Source organism: Oryctolagus cuniculus, chromosome 9, assembly GCF_051225735.1.
Source record: "Oryctolagus cuniculus isolate XC-2025 breed Fujian yellow rabbit chromosome 9, ASM5122573v1, whole genome shotgun sequence".
In the NCBI taxonomy this organism is placed as follows: Eukaryota; Metazoa; Chordata; class Mammalia; order Lagomorpha; family Leporidae; genus Oryctolagus; species Oryctolagus cuniculus.
The window spans coordinates 105,581,294-105,597,489 of NC_142875.1; the positions used below are offsets into that span (position 1 = coordinate 105,581,294).

A 16,196-nucleotide genomic window follows, 5' to 3' on the forward strand; every position below is an offset into this window, starting at 1 on the left:
GTCCAGCTCCTTGGGAGCCACCAGGTAAAGACTCAGGTGGCTGGTTTCCTGCCTCCTGGATCGAGCTCCAGGCTCCTGGCCTGGGCCTGTTCTGTCCACGGATGTTGCAGGCATCTGAGGAATATTAGATGGGAGATTTCCGTCTGTTTGTCTCTGTCTCTCTTCCTTTCAAATAAGTAGAAAATTTCAAAAGTTATAAAAAATCTGAATCCTTAATGATTCCTCAACATAAGCAATACACAAATCTTATTGGAAACCTTTGGAAATTGCTAGGGCACCAACATATTATTACAAAAATTGATAGAGAGAAAGTATTAAGCATTTACCCTGATTTTCCCAAGATATGCAAATAGTTGAGAGAAAGTTCTATTTTATAGAAGAATACCAACTAATACGAGCACAGGGGATAACATGTCTAATAAACGCATGTGATACCAATGGATGGTGAAACCACGCATCAAACAGCTGATGGAAAATGCCACAACAGATGGATCAGGGTGACAGTCCCCTAACCCGCTGATCAAACTTCATTTTACTAAGAATTGGGCTGATGTGATGCAATATAAACCAGACACTATCAAAATGTTACAGATGCTAACCTAAAAGAGCTCCCCAATGGTCAAAGCTATTTGAGAAAATAAATAAGCATGCAGATTTTAATCTAAATAATAAAATGGATACCCATATTCAGTATGAATCCATACTGATCATAATGAGTTGAACTGTGTCCCTTCAAAATGAGTGCCCACTGGAGCCCCAGAACATGAGCGTATTGAGAAGCAGCCCCTTGGCAGCTCCTCGGATCCTGAGATGAAGTCAACCTGGATTTAGGGTGGGTCCTAAACCTGATGAGTTGTTTCCTTGTAAGAAGAGGAGAAGATACAGAGGCACCTGCAGAGAAGAAGGGACTGTGGTGATGAAGGCTGAGACTGGGGTGAGGTATCTACCAGCAAGGAATACCAAGGATGACCAGCAACCACCAGAAGCTGGGAGAGAGCCACAAATGGATGCTCCCACCAGCCTCCAGAGGAAGTCAACCCTGCCACTACCTTCCTCGCCGACTTCTGTCCCACTGATGGTTGAGGGAATACCGTCTTGTTGTTTTGAGGCACTCAGTTTGCTGTCATTTATCACGGATCCTTGAGAAGCTAATACACAGATGTGCATGGATCATTGAATAAATAAAGGAGGAAGAAAGGACAAATCTCCCTTACAGAAGAATTTAAATAATTTATGTAGATAAGTCCCCCTCCAGGACATGGGACTTAATTCCTCTCCCCTTGAGCGTGGGTTGCACTTAGGAGCTTGGTTACAGAGACTAGAACAGAGGAAGACAGTGACTCTGCAGCAGATCCTACCCCAGCCAGGTGCTCAGTGGTCACACGGACAGTGTGTGACCTCTGATACCATTCATTGAGAAGGCGACCTGAGCTCTGTAATCATCTCGCTGTAAACCCACAGCACCTAGTCTAGTCTCAAGAGACCAACATCAGAGAAAGCCAATTAACAGACAGTCTGAAAAACAACTGGTCGCTGCCCTTTATAAGAGTTAAGGTCACGAAAAGCTGAGAGACTGACACAGATCAAAGAAGATGAAGGAGAGGTGATGACTAAACGTGATGTGGTATCTTGGATCAAATCTGGGAACGGAAAATGGACATTAGTGGGAAAACTGGTGACACTGACTGTGGAGTTTAGTGTTGAACCAATGTCAAGTTCTTGGTTTCGACAAATGAATCATCATTATATAAGATGCTAACATTAGAGGGAGCGGGGTGAAAGACGTAGAGAAACTTGCCTTACTTTCCTTGCAACATTTTGGTAAATCTAAAACTCTTCCCCCAAAAAAAAGTTTTTTTAAAAAAAAACAACAGATGCAACTATGTCTTTCTCTGCATGTAAAAGATGTGAAAGATCTGGAAGCGAGTCAGCACTTTCTTCACCTCCACTTTCCATCTTGTGGTTGTATTTCCTTCCTCTGAAATGGAAGAGAATCTTTACTCAATCTCTGGGCTCCGTTCCCTTCCCCCACCCCAACCTCCTTCCCCAAATACTAAATAAATTTGAAAGATAGGAAAATCAGTAAATAAGAGCATGAATGACTCCATCAACAGACAGACAGACAACTTACAGGAGCATGGGGACATCCAGCAGTTTGGTGGGAACAATTAGAAAGGGTAAATATTTAGCCCTCACAGCTTGCCCACCACAATGGCGACAGCCACACAAGCACAGTGTTTCAAAATGAAAGTTAAATATTTATTCTGGCTTCCCGGTTCCTCATCCACCAGTGCTCCTTGCACAGCTGGCTGTCGAATGGAGCCAAAGTTTCTTCCATTGGCCTGCTGACTTCCCACTCTGCATGTGCTGTAGGTAAACAATCCACTGGCTTCCACGCCATCTGATTGGCACTCGGCGGGGGAAAGCACGGGCCAAGGATGAGCAGCACCTCCAACTCGCTCCTGGACATCTCTGGGAGGCCGCTGTGCAGCGCAGATGCTGCTATCCACTTCGTGCCTTGGTTCTTTCCCGACTCAGTGCTCTCCTTGCCACTTGCCCAGCACGTGTCCAGAGGGACATGATAAGCATCTGCTAATGCCTCTCAGGTTGCCCTGATTTGATTTTTCAGCCCCTGGAGCCCTTGAGTCCGTAGCTTGAACCACTTAATCATTATGACCCTGGGCTCCAGCTTTTCTCATTCATTCAAAGGAGTTCATTATATTACATGGCAGCTCTGTGCTAGGTATGGAACACAGGGACAAAGAAGACATGATCCTCTTTAAAAAAAAAAAAACACTGATTTATTTATTTGAAAGTCAGATTTGAAAGAGAGAGAAAGAGAAAGAGATAGAGATCTTCCATAGGCTGGTTTACTGCCCAGCCAGGCCAAAGTCAGGTCTCCTAGGTGGGTGGCAGGGGCCTAAGCACTTGGGCCATCCTTGGCTGATTTTCCCAGGCCATTTGCAGGAACTAGATCAGAGGTGCAGTAGGTGGGACACCAAACAGCGCCTATGGGATGCCAGCACTGTGGGTGGTGGCTTAACCTGCTATGTATGCTGCAGCGCCGGCCCGGAAGACATGATACTTAACTTTGAAGAGCACACTTACCCTTGACTGCCCGTTTGCTTTAGTGCTGAGCCCATTCTGGGAATCCTGGTTTAGCTTGCCCTCTTTTCTCCAACTCTAGGCTTATCTCTTTCTCCCTGGTTTGGTTTGCCCAGAGCATCTGGCTAGTAATCTGATTTCTCACTTTGACTTTGTGATCCAAGGACTGTTCAGGCATCCTCAGCACGATGAGTGTGGAGAGAGACCAGTTGGTTCCAGTATTCACCCACCTTGCTCGCACTACAGCCCTGAGTCTCAGGCGTCTGCAGTGATGACCATGCAACTGCCTGTACATTAGGTTTCAAGAGTTGCTCGCTGGGGCCAGCGCTGGGGCATAGCTGGTAAAGCCGCTGCCTACAGTGCCAGCATTCCATATGGGCACCAGTTCGATTCCCAGCTGCTCCACATATAATCAAGCTCCCTACTAAGGTACATGGGAAAGCAATGGAAGATGGCCCAAATGCTTGGACTCCAGCCACCCACATGGGAGACCTGGAAGAAGCTCCAGGCTTCAGTCTGGCCCAGTGCCAGCCATTGCAGCCATTTAGGGAGTGAACTAGCAGCAGATGGAAGATTCTCTCTACCTCTCTCTTCCTCCCTCTCTCCCCCTCTCTTTCTGTAACTCTGTTTTTCAAATAAATAAAATAAATCTTTTTAAAAAAAGAACGTTTCTTGTTGTCTTTCCCTTTCTTGGTGCACTTGGTTCACCTATTGGGACATTCTACTGTTTTATGTTTTTTAAAAAAGATTTTATTTATTTGTTTAAGAGGTAGAGTTATAGACAGTGAGAGGGAGAGACAGAGAGAAAGGTCTTCCATTCGCTGGTTCACTCCCCAAATGGCTGCAACAGTCGGAGCTGAGCCGACCTGAAGCCAGGAGCCTCTTGTGAGTCTCCACACAGGTTTAGGGACCCAAGGATGTGGGCCATCTTCTACTGCTTTCCCAGGCCACAGTAGAGAGCTGGATCGGAAGTGGAGCAGCTGGGACTCGAGCTGGCACCTGTATGGGATGTAGGCACTGCAGGAGGCTGCTTTACCCACTATACCACAGCACCAGCCCAATTCTACTGTTTTGCCTTAGGCACCTTCAACAACTGCGTGCCTGGACCCCAGCAGACTTTTGTGCAAACTCCTTGCACACTGATTGACTTTTCAGTTGGAGCCTTTTAGCCTTTTCTGGGACCTTGACTCTCTCCACTCTTGCTCCCACTATGAAGGGGACTCTACTTCCAGATAACAGTTCCTGTATGGCTGCTATAGGGTCTACTACAAATACTAGATAACACACCATATTGCAAAAGGAAGACCCTGCCCCCGTCGGAAGAAGCAAAACTGCTCATCATCTTGAGGAGTTTCATCCTTGTCAACAACTATGTAGAAGAGACACATTCTTGCCCATGTCTGAACCAGTTTTCTGTCTTACCAAGATACCAAAACAAAGCTTATGAAGCCAAAATATCTCAATGTTGGCTGGACTATTCATATCTCTATTAAAATTTTCTCTTGAAAAAAAAAAAAAAAAAGGTGGAGGTGCCCTGTGAGCATTCTGCTAGTCTGGAGGTTGGCAGAGGTTGGGACAAGTGGTGGCAGGAGAGCTCTTCAGGACATGGCTTTCGTACTTGGTGTGCAGCAACTGTTACAGGCAGGCAAACCCCCATCTAGTCACCGCTGCAAGATGGCAAAGAGCTCTGTTTACCATAGGAGTTTCATCATTTTTCTGATGTGTTCCATGATAGGAAGAAAGTTGGGAAAAACTCTTATAGGAACAGGCATCACTACCCTGGCTGTAATAATGCTTTAGAAATTTGGGGTAACTGGTAGAGGGGAGGAGAGGACATTGGACTAACCCAGCTAGTCTACTACATGGTACAGAAGCCACATGTAGTAGAGGCTGTCCTTCTCCAATCTGTTGATCGCTAAAATCAACAGAGTACATAACCAAGGGGCAGTGTGACCAAGAAGGGGGTCCCACTCCATCACTGGGTCAAGGGAACTGCGGTAGGTGGTAAAGGCGGGCTTTTAATCCAGATTTGAAGGATCAGAACGTGACAGCAGGGATAGGCTGATGAGAGGGAAGGTGAAGGGAGCCTGCCTATATCCCTGAAAGATACTGCTGTCCCTGTCTCACTTGCACAAGGCAACAAGAGCAGAGATTTCATTTAAAAGGCCAGAGGTGTGTCAGGGAAATCTGCCACGATTGCGCCCTGTACTGCCTGGAATTGGAAGTGTCTTTTTCCTTCCACTCCACCTCTTCAAAGTCTATTCATCCTTAAGACCCAGCTCCCTGTGTCACTTGCCCCCTCCTCCAAATTCCTACCACTGTTTTGATTCCCACCATGCACTTTGACATGTGTCGATTTATTGCGTGACACAAGCTCATCCCCAGTGGTCTTAACCTTGTCTCTCACCTAGAAACAGGGAGCCTTGCCTTGGGTCTTTTTATAACCCTCAGAGCGTCTAGCATGCTACTGGGCTGAGCAAACCCTCATGAAATGAAGACAGCAATCAAGTTATATTGATGTTCTCAATGGCCCAGTTGTTCACCAAGTCTGGGTGTTGCCCAGCCCGCTGCACGCACAGAAACAAACAGATACGAGCAGGGAAAAGGCCCTAACATGTGTCAACTGGCAGAGGTCAAGCCTACTACCGGGAAGACATGTACACCATGTCACAGAAATACAGGAGCAGCACATGATGTTAGATCTGTAGTTCTCAACCCTGGGTTCCCTTTAAGATCATCTTGGGGGAGCGTTCAACAGCGCCATTCTGGTTTGATTGGTTCAGGGTAGGACCTGAACACCAGGGTATTTTAAAAGCTTCCTGAGCAGTTCTGACAGACATTCAGGACTGAGAATTTGGTTTTGCGTTTATTTGATTTTTTTTCAATGCTTTTCCTTTCTAGTGCCAAATCCCATCTGGTCTGGTTCGTCCACACTCATGGCTAACCAATACTTTCTACCCTTTTTTGTGCAACTTTTCTTATTAATGGTGAATAATGTGCCAGGCTGAAACAGAGAGAAACGTGGCGCTTGCTCTCAAGAAAACTGCTTGTGATGCTGGCATGCGTATCGGAGGGCCAGTTCAAGGCCTGGCTACTCTGCTTCTGATCCAGCCCCTTGCAAATGAGCCCGAAAAGGTAGCAGATGACGGTCCAAGTACTTGGGCCCCTGAGACCAGGCTGGAGTTCCTGGCTTCAAGTTTCAGTCTAAACCTTCAGTCTAGACCTGGTTGTTGTGGATATTGGGGGAGTGAATCAGTGGGTGGAAGATATCCTCTCTCCCTATTACTCTGCCGTTAAAAAAAAAAAAAAAAAAAAAAACAAACCACAAATCTTTAAAAAAAAGAAATGACCAAGTATATAGAAAAAGGTCTCTGACCTTGGAATCTTACTGCCCCCAGGAATCAGGCCAGGTAAAAAGCAAGCTTTTCAGGCAAAAGCTGTGCTCAGACATGAGTATAGAGTCTCTTTTCCTGAAGATGTTTTCTCTTCCCATTTCTGAGACCTTTACGTCGCCTGTAAATGCTATGCAGCTCCACTTCGTCTGGTTCAGTGGAGGGGTGTAAATTACCATGGATAAAGGAATATGTGTAAAGGGTTCCTTTTTTAAAGAAGATTCACTTATTTGTTTTGAAAGTCAGAGTTAGAGAGGGGGTAGGGGAGACAGAAAGAGAGAGAGAGAGAGAGAGAGAGATCTTCTGTCTGTTGGTTCACTCCCCAGATGGCCACAACAGCCAGCACTGGGTCCAGCTGAAGCCAGGAGCCAAGGAGTTTTATCCAGGTATCCCAAGTGGGTGGCAAGGGCCCAAAGACGTGGGTCGTCTTCTGCTTCTTTTCCCAGGCTATTAGCAAGAAGCTGGATCAGAAATGGAATAGTCAGGACATGAACCAGAGCCCACATGGGATGCCAGCAAGTCAGGCGATGGCTTGACCCACTAAACCATGACGCTGGCCCCAAGAGATTTCTTCTGGTCAGAAAAACTGGGGATGCAGAGGAAGAAAAATGGATAAAGAGGGAAAGGCACAAGAGAAGGCACTGTCCAAAAGTCCAAAGAGAAACTCTGAACTGAAAAGCCAATGGTGGCCTTGGATCCGGAAGCAAGCGCTCTCCTGGGACCACGCACCACACTCTCAGTTTATTCCACAGCCTCCCCCCCACCCCACACCGTGTACTTGGATGATATCTGCAGCAGTCATCGGTACTATGCCCTCCCCCTTCCCCAGTCTCACACCAACTTGTAGATAGCTTCTGACATCCCCAGGGTTACTGATAACCTGAACTTGGCCATTACTCATCACCTCCCTCCTACATGGGCTTACTTGGTAGACAAAGAGGCTTCTGGGTGCCCTGCATTTGTGCAATACCCAAAAATGAGCAAGGAGAACACTAATTTTGCTCTGTGAAATCCCCTTGCTGCAGATCCTCTTTCTACCTTCACCAGGGGCTGATCTTTCGCCCCATCTCCTCCTTGATGCTGCCCCTGAACCTCGGACCTCCAATTCCTGCCTTGTTTTTGGCTATGTCTGGGGGTGGAGGAGGTCATGGATGAATCTGCCTGCACCTCCCCCTTTGCCTTCTCTTTCTCTGCCCTTCCTCCCACTGCAAATTTAAGAATGTCCCCTCCGAGTTAGAGCCCTCAAAATCATTTCCCAGGCTCTTCATCTGTCGGCCCACAAACGAGCATCGATAAGAAGGTTCAAGAAAGCCGCGAGCCAGGAGCATTCCCCATGCCGGCCCGAGGAAAGGTTGAAGCAGACCAGGCATGAAGACTTCAGCTCCTTGTCAGCAGCCTTTGATCTCCGTGGCAGCTAACACGAAAGTAGAATTTGGCCCTCCAATTGTACAGGACAAGACTTGACAAGGAAATCAGTTCCTCTGACAATTTCAAAAGCCCCGACACTTTCGTCACTTGGCACTTGGCCATGGGGAATGGTGCTATGGACACATACACACCCCACCAGAGAAACCCTTTTCCCAGGAAGGACTGACAGTTCAAGTACAGGCAAGTGCCCGAGGAATAAAGGACAAGCTCTTCCCTGCCCTTTACCGAGGACAGGTGTTGCAGGAACCAGGGGAATTTTGGTTGGATAACTGAAGGCATTTTCTGTCTACCTGGCCCAGTTGAAAGGCGCTAGGAGGGGTGGCCAGGGAGTGTGAGGAGTGAGTATGTGTGTGTGTGTGTGTGTATGTGTGTGCTGCCAGTCTTGCAAGGTTTAAGCCAAAGATGCTCCAGCTGGCCTTTGGAGGACTTCTCCACTCTTGCAAGGCTGCCTGTGATTCAGACGTGCGTTGCTCAGCTTATCCGGCTTGTTCTTAAATAAGCAAACCGAACTGAGTTATGTTTGCTCTTTTATTACCGTTCCATCTGACTGTTTAGCCCCTTGAGTGCTCCTGTTGGCTGGCTTAACTGCTCTGGGCTTTTTCGGTAGCTTTGTTTGGGATTACTAACAGGTAACTAAGGTGCCGGGCTTGTGGTTGGTTCAGGATCAGGACTTAGCAATGAGACTGGATGGCATCCTGAGAGCTCCTGCTTTAAGGTGACCACCTTTCAGAAATGCCCATGGGACGCGGGAGTAAATGACCTTGGCGTTCCCTCCTGACAGCCTGAGTCTATGATATTCTTCTCTGTTGACAAGTTTGGAGGGTCAATAGCCCGAGAGGGTTCTAGAAGCCCATCCTGACACTAGTCATTTCCCATCTCCCCCCGCAAAAGAAGGCTGAGCCTAAAGCTGAGTGTGCTAGGAAGCTGAGAAAATGGAACACATTCCTCTCCTTCAGTCAGACCCCAGCTGGAAGCGGATCGGGAGGAATGCGGGAGATGCAGACAGCACACAGGTCTCTACCAAGACAGGAACTGAACTCCAAGTTGCTGTGTGGGGCCACAGATGTTCTGTTAGCATGGCCTCCACCGTGAACGCAGAGCAAGGGCAGACGAAAGGGGAAAGAGGATCTGAAACCATCTGGCCAGTGAATCCACAGTCAGGATGTTGGCATCAATCTCAAAGCACCTGCATTCCCAAAGTGGGGGCAGCTGTTGCAAGTCAGAGTTCCCAGGAAGGGGACTCTAAAAGGGAGGGAAGATATCAGTGTCAACACCTTTGAGCTAAGGCAAGAAGAGCCAACGGGCAGAGGGTGCGGCTGGGCGGCAGGGTAGCCGCAAGACCTTGGGCAGCCCCATTCATCACAGCTGTTGTCCCGTGGAGTGTTTTATATCCTTGCCTCAGAAAACACACAACCGGTCCTCAATGACTGGGCGTGGAAGTCCATGGAAGGAGGCTCTGTCTCCAGCAAGGGCAGCTCTAGAGATGGCTGGCAGCCACCTTCCCAGTGCAGGAGGGAGAAGAGTTATTCAGAAGGGCAAGTGCAGCTGGGCGGCACAGCATCTACCACATTCAGCTGGGTACTATTCTTTTTTTTTTTTTTTTTTTTTTTTGCAAAAACTGGTGAAGTCAGCTGAATGTTCCCCAGGCCCCCCTCACATTCCTCCCCAGCACTCGCTCCCTTCCGGCACCCTGGACCCTCAGTCTCTCGGCATGAGTCCACACTGAGGGTTCAGTGCTCACTGGGTCGCCTCACCTGAGTGTCAAGAGTACTTTGTTTTATCGGCAACAAGCTGGAGAGAGGGAAACAGAGGTATCTCTTTTGCTGTGTTCACCCCAGCAGCTAGGGCTGGGCCAGGCTGAAACCAGGAGCCGGGAACTCAATCCTGGTCTCCCACACGAGTGGCAGGGACACAAGTACTTGAGCCATCACCTGCTACCTCCCAGGACATGGCAGCTGGGACCAGAAGCGGACCTGGGATTTGAACCCAGACAGTCTGATGTGAGAGACAAGTGGCCCAAGCAGCATGTGAATTACTGCAGCAATCGCCCGCCCTGTCAAGGGAGTATTTTTAAAGGTTGTTCTCAGAGAGAGGCCATACTACACACAAAAGAAAGGGCTGTTGATGGTACAGTTTCAGGATCAGTGTTCGAGGTGGTCTCTGCCCAGGTCTAGCAAAAGCCAAATTGTGCAAGAGAAATCCACACCAAGCCCCTTCCCCTCAAAGGTCTGCTGTGTGGGGGGATTTCATTTCCCCAGAAGACACGCTCCCCAAACTCTGAGTGGGAGCCAGAGCTGGTGGAAGCTTCCCCTCCGGGCTAGGTTCCCAAGCAGGGTAATGACAGACTGGATGCTTGGCAGACGTGAAGATTGGCAGCCCGAGGGTGTGGACTGGGGCCTCCGAACAACCTTGAACACCACCTAAGTAATCACGCTTCCCAGCAGTGGTAGCGGGAGCAGCAGCGGCAGCAACACCCCACTGCCGCCGCAGCCGCGGTACCCACAGCACTAGCCAAGGGAGGTCTCCCTTAATTAAAGCAACTATCTGCACTTACGATCAGTGCAATTAGAATTTAATGAGCCCAGGCCACTTCTTTTAAGGCTTTGAAATTATAGCTGATCTCAACATTCACGTGCTAGGAGAAAAAAATAATGGCCATCTTCCATTCTGAAAGCATGAGAGGTAGCAGGGCAACAGGACTGACAAAAAAGGTATTGTCCTGTGCTGGAGAAAATAACCAGGAAAGATGATGGTGGCTCAAGAATGACCAGACGCAAGGTGACGGCTCCCTTTTAAGGAGTCTAAATGAGTATGGTGGCCGGCATTGTGGCATAACGGGTTAAGCCACCTCCTGTTGTGCCAGCATCCCATATGGCTGCTGATTGGAGCCCTGGCTGCCCCACTTCTGATCCAGCTCCTGATAATGCGCCTGGGAAAGCAGCAGAAGATGGCCCGAGTGCTCAGGCCCCTGACACCCATGTGGGAGACCCAGATGAAGCTCCTAGCTCCTGGCTTTGGCCTGGCCCAGCCCCGGCCATTGTGGCCATTTGGGGAGTGAACCAGCAGATGGAAGACCTCTCTCTCTCTCTCTACCTCTCCCTCTCTCTCTCTAACTCTACTTTGCAAATAAATAAATAAAAACAAATTAGAAAAAAAATAAGAGTAAAGAAAATCCTCAACTTCCTAGTATAGGGGCAGAAGGCAGACTCATTAGCAAGCACTTATTCTACACCACTTTGCACTAGGTGCTGTTAGGGCAAAGATTTCATAGGAAGGGAAATACAAAGATAAATGAGATACAATGGACAAGACCCTGAGTCTGAGCAGCTCAGGGTCCGCTGCAAGCCACACTTCAGGTACGCACAGAAGCAATGACTAATAAGGCAAGAAAGTTGATGGTGATGTAAGGAAAGTCGCAAGGGATCTGACAAGCCTTGTCCTAACAAGCCAGTGTTCTGGAAGACCCAGACACCAAGCAGGGAGGGGCTCTGCTAAGAGAGGAAAACATAACAGACAACAAACGAACCTGGCCTCTTCCGGAATCAGTAATGTCAGGAAGCAACAAATGAGCCAGGCCCTGTTTGAGACATTCAAGTCATCAAACGCTCACAACAACCTTACAAAGTAGGAATCCCCACTGTTAGCATCATTACCCCCACGGTACAAGTGGGGAATCGAGGGGCGTGTGGATGGGTTGACCTGCCCAAGGTCATATCCTCAGCATGGCACAGAGCTGGGATTCAGATGCAGGCGCACTCCAAGTGAGTGCTGTCCAATCACTGTCCAACAATGCTAGCCGTATACGCAGGTGTGAATATTGTAGCAGACACGTTAAAAAGAGGTGAAATTGATTTTTTATCATTTTAATCTAATATTTTAAAAATATGATCACTTCAACACATAACCAACATCAAAGCAATCAATGTGCTATTTGACAAATAAAGAATTTTGTTCTAGTGTGTGGTTGGCTTTACGCCCACAGCACAGCCCAGCTCAGACCAGCCTCCTCGAAAGTGCCCAATAGCACACGTGGCCCGAGGCTACCACATCGGACAATGCAGGGCCAGACCGTCGGCTGTGCCCTTGGCCACTGCAGTAAGGCATCCTCCATGGAGGGTGGCCTGACCACAGATGGCTGGAAGGTGGTGAGGTTCAAAGTGGAAGCTGGGGGCGTTCTGGGGGGTGCCCTAAGGGCAGGTGGAGGAGAAAATGGCTTCTAGGAGCCCCCTTTGAGCTAGCATCACCAATGCAGTGCCTAACACATGAGGGTTCAGGCCTGCACCCCATTTGTGTGATCCCTCTGAGGCTCAAAGAAAAGTACTGTGATTTGTGGATTGGGGAAGGTAGTGGGGTAAAACAGAGGAGAACCTTAACGGTGACACCTGGCAGAGCCCCGGGGTGGAGGTCCCGCTGGCACCTCATACCAGCTGTTCAATCTCATCACACCCTAGCGTCTACATTTACGGTTCCCCAAGGGGAAGCATCCTGCTGACGTCACAGTGCCCTCGCGAGGATGAGATCGGGTAACAGACTTTAAACTCTCGATACGGTGCCCGACACAGTGTAAGGGCTCCTGAAACGTCAGCAATTACTCTCAGGGGCTGCAAGTTACGCAGGGCCCAAGTTCCTAGCCACTCCGTGAGCCAGCCTGCGGATTTCCACACAACTCCCTGCACACTGTACTTCCACTTGGCCTCTTTCCGTGGTACCCGGCGGAGGCCTGCTCAGACAGGGATGTGACCGGAGTAACCTAGGTTACAGTGACCTAGGAGGAGGGTGACGGGATGCACGGCAGGGCTCACCCAAGATCCTTTCCATCCTTCCCTCCATCCAGGCAGGATCTGAAGGCTACGGTCCCCAAACACCGGAGCTGGAAAGAGACTTAGAGATCTCCTCTCCTCCTTTATGAGAGAAGGACTCGAGCTCCAAGTGAGGGGAAGGAACGGCTAGCACAGGCAGTTACCAGGGGACAGAGTTCATGGCAGAAACCAAGAATCCCCAATCCCTGTCGAGGGGTCTACGTCAACGGAATCTGTCCTGCGACTGTCTTGCCCTCGTATCAACCTTGGCTGTGTGTCAGAATCACCCGGAAAGCTTGCAAGACCGGCAGACGTTGGGGTCTTCATAGAAGACCCATGTCCCATGGACAAGCCGATCTCTGCTGGCGACTTCCAAACTCTCTGTCCCCACCTTCAGAATTCAATTCTTTACATATCTCTTCTGGGAGGCTTTCTCTGACAACTATGATAACAATAAGAGCCATGTTAATAATAGTAATGGCTGGTATTGTGAGAGGTCACACTGTGCTAAGCACCTCGCCTGGAAGAGATGGTGCTAGCGCTGGAATGCCTCAGCACGGCTGACTGCAGGGCCCACACTCCTGATTCTGATGCTATAAATCGCCTATGTGATTGGTGTGCGAACTTCCTGGGGTTGGCCCTGCACGGGCAGCTTCTTCTTGCCTCTCCATCTACCAGCTGTTCTCTGTTTTCAGCTACATTGGAGGATCACCACATGCAGGAATAATCTCTTCTTTCAGCAACCTCTGTTCTTTGTCTAAGCCAGAGACAGCTCATGGACTACAAGAAGATGGGAAACCCAGGAACAGGGTACGTTAGCCATCCTGGGGTCAACCCTGGAAACCCAATTCTCTATCTAGGAGGCATTTTCAAAACCCATAAAAATCATAAAAGTAAAAAATGTATATAATCATAGAGTTCTAGTAGATAGCAGATGTCTAGTTCTACCCCAACTCAGTCACACAGATAGTTGAGGGCCAGGTTAAGAACAGAATCTCACAAGTACATAAAAAATTATTACCACCATGAATTGTACTCTTAGTATGCATCATGGTTTTTATGTTTTAAAGATTTATTTATCTGAAAGGTAAAGTGACAGAGACAAGGGAAGGGAGAGATAGGAGGAGGGTGAGACAGAGAGAGAGACAGATAGAGAGAGAGAGATGGCTTCCAACTGTTGGTTCACATGTCAAATGGCCAAAACATCCAAGGCTGGACCACGCTGAAACCAGGAGCCAGGAGCTCCATCCTGTTCTCCCACATGGTGGCAGGGACCCAGCACTTGAGTCATCATGCACTGCTTCCCCAGGTGCATTAGCAGGAAGCTAGATGGGAAGCGGAGCAGCCAGGACTCACTCAAAGGAGCAATCTGATACAGGACGCTGGGGGCGCAGGTGCGCCACAGTGTGGGCCCCTGGATCACAGCCTTTGTACAACTTGTCTTGTAGCCTTATAGAGAGGTATATATTTTATCCCCATTTTTTCTCTTTTTTGATATGGAAATTGAGACCCTGACACCCAGTCTTGATTCACACAGCTAGGAAACCTCAGAACCAGTTTTCAAACCCACACAAATCTCAACACCAGGTTTCCTGTCTCCCAGTTCAATATTTCTAGCATTTATTGAGAACTTATTACCGGTAGGTACTTTACATGCATTTTAATATCCATCACAGCAAATATAGCCTCAAGATGAAAATGAAGAAACTTAGAGAAGGTAGTAATTGCTTCACATTTGCTGAGAGGTGGAGTCGAAATTCAGACACAAGTCTGCTTGACGCTAGGTGATAAACTCTTATCCATAATGGCACTGGATGACATGGACCCCAAAGGAACCACCAGGCTTAGGGACATTGCAAGACCTTCCCCTCCAGGACTCCTTGTTTGCTTTGCGTTGTGAGGACGGAAGGGAGCTGCTACTGCCTAACTGTTGGTGGCCCTCTCTTTTAGCACAACCGACACCGTGGCACAACACAGCCCAGTAGGGCAGGCGCCTCTTTGCCTCTCTGACAGCCCTGAAAAATAGACGAAGCAGGAGGTCACGCTTTCCAAGAACAAACTCCTTGGGCCTGAGAGCCAGCTAGAGATCCTTCAGTCCCAATTAGGTCATTTTGAGAGGCAAGTGAGAAGTCTGTAAAAACAAGTGGTGACAGCAACGTTTGCCACACGAGCCCATGCAGGGACCCCGGGAACCCTGGCTCAGAGCACTCGCAGTGCCCTCCCGGGTGCCCTCACGCCCTTGCCTTCTCCACGCTTCTCCAGCGGGACCTCACCCACTGCCCAGCTTCCTGCTGGGGTCAAAGGGAAGAAGAAGGCAGCAAGCAGACTGGACAGGAGTCCAGGCAGCCCCAAGGCAAGGACGGTCAGAGCAGCCCGGCCAGTGCATAAGTCCCTCAAAGTCCCTCTGTCTATTAGAGAAAAAAACATATTAAAAGAAGAATCAATAAAAGGAAAGACAAGGGAAAGGAAGTTTCTGTCTCTGTTTCTTCCTTTCTTATAACTCCAGGCCTTTCTGTCCCATTCATCGTTTTGGAAAAAGACTTTTTTTTTTTTTTTTTTGCATTTTCTAGATGGAGTGTGTGTGTGTGTGTGTGTGTGTGTGTGTGTGTTATCCATGTAAGTAGTCTGAGTCACCTTTCTCGTTGTTTTAAGTCTAATTCAGGTTCCTGTCTCTTTGGAATCTTTGCGTCTACTCCCTCCAAGGACCTCATCCCCTCTCTTCCCCTCTCTCTTTTTAATTGGGGTAGTTTCTTCCAGCTCTCAGAAAACTCACCCCCTTGTTTTTTCTTCACTCTTTCCCTTTCAGCTGTTTTCCTGGATTGCTATTGCACCAATTCTGTTTTACTGACCACAATTGGTGCAGCTGGGATGGTGAAGGAGCAACTGAAAAGGAAATGCTAATCAGACCTTTTGACAGAGTATAGTAAAAACACACACACACACACACATGCACACGCACACACACACACAGACACAAAGGGATCTGACTCAAGAGGAAAAATCTCGGGTCTCACTGTCCCACACAACGAGGCTGGTCTAGTTTCTCACATGTTTGCTCCAGGTTTGCTCTAGTCACCTGACCAGGTTGGGAAAATAGCCACAGCACTGGGGTCCTCTTATCTAAAGGAGCAGTTTTAGATGAAGCCCAAACACTCCCAAGGGACCAGGGCACACAGACCTGAGGCCTATTTTATCTCATTGAGGTCTACGTGGAGACCCTGGAAAAAGAACCACGCATGGGATAAAGTCAGAGAAGGAAGAGTGGGAAAGAGAGAACAGAAAGAGAGAGAGAAAATTAAGAGAAGTGTATTTTTGGTGCAAAAACATTGAGATCTATGCATAGTTTTTTCACAATGCGTATTTCCCGCCATCTTTTTGAAGACTAACCCCATATGCATGGATTTCAAAATTTCAAAATCCCTGCTGATATCTAATTTTGCATGCATGGCCTCCTGGCACAGGTACTTGACTG

General features: G+C 48.4%; 1 long non-coding RNA gene across 7 annotated transcripts in view; it reads right to left on the reverse strand.

Annotated features, from left to right (window-relative positions):
• Positions 1–16,196, reverse strand: part of LOC103348999 (uncharacterized) — a 71,500-nt gene that overhangs the window by 42,910 nt on the left and 12,394 nt on the right. For 3 of the 7 annotated variants that reach the window (XR_016212969.1, XR_016212970.1, XR_011378672.2), the window contains one exon: positions 14,325–14,739. The exons of the other annotated variants lie outside the window; for them this stretch is intronic. This is a non-coding gene — a long non-coding RNA (uncharacterized LOC103348999). Of the gene's footprint in view, positions 1–14,324; positions 14,740–16,196 lie in introns of those variants that run through there. 7 annotated transcript variants of the gene reach the window in all.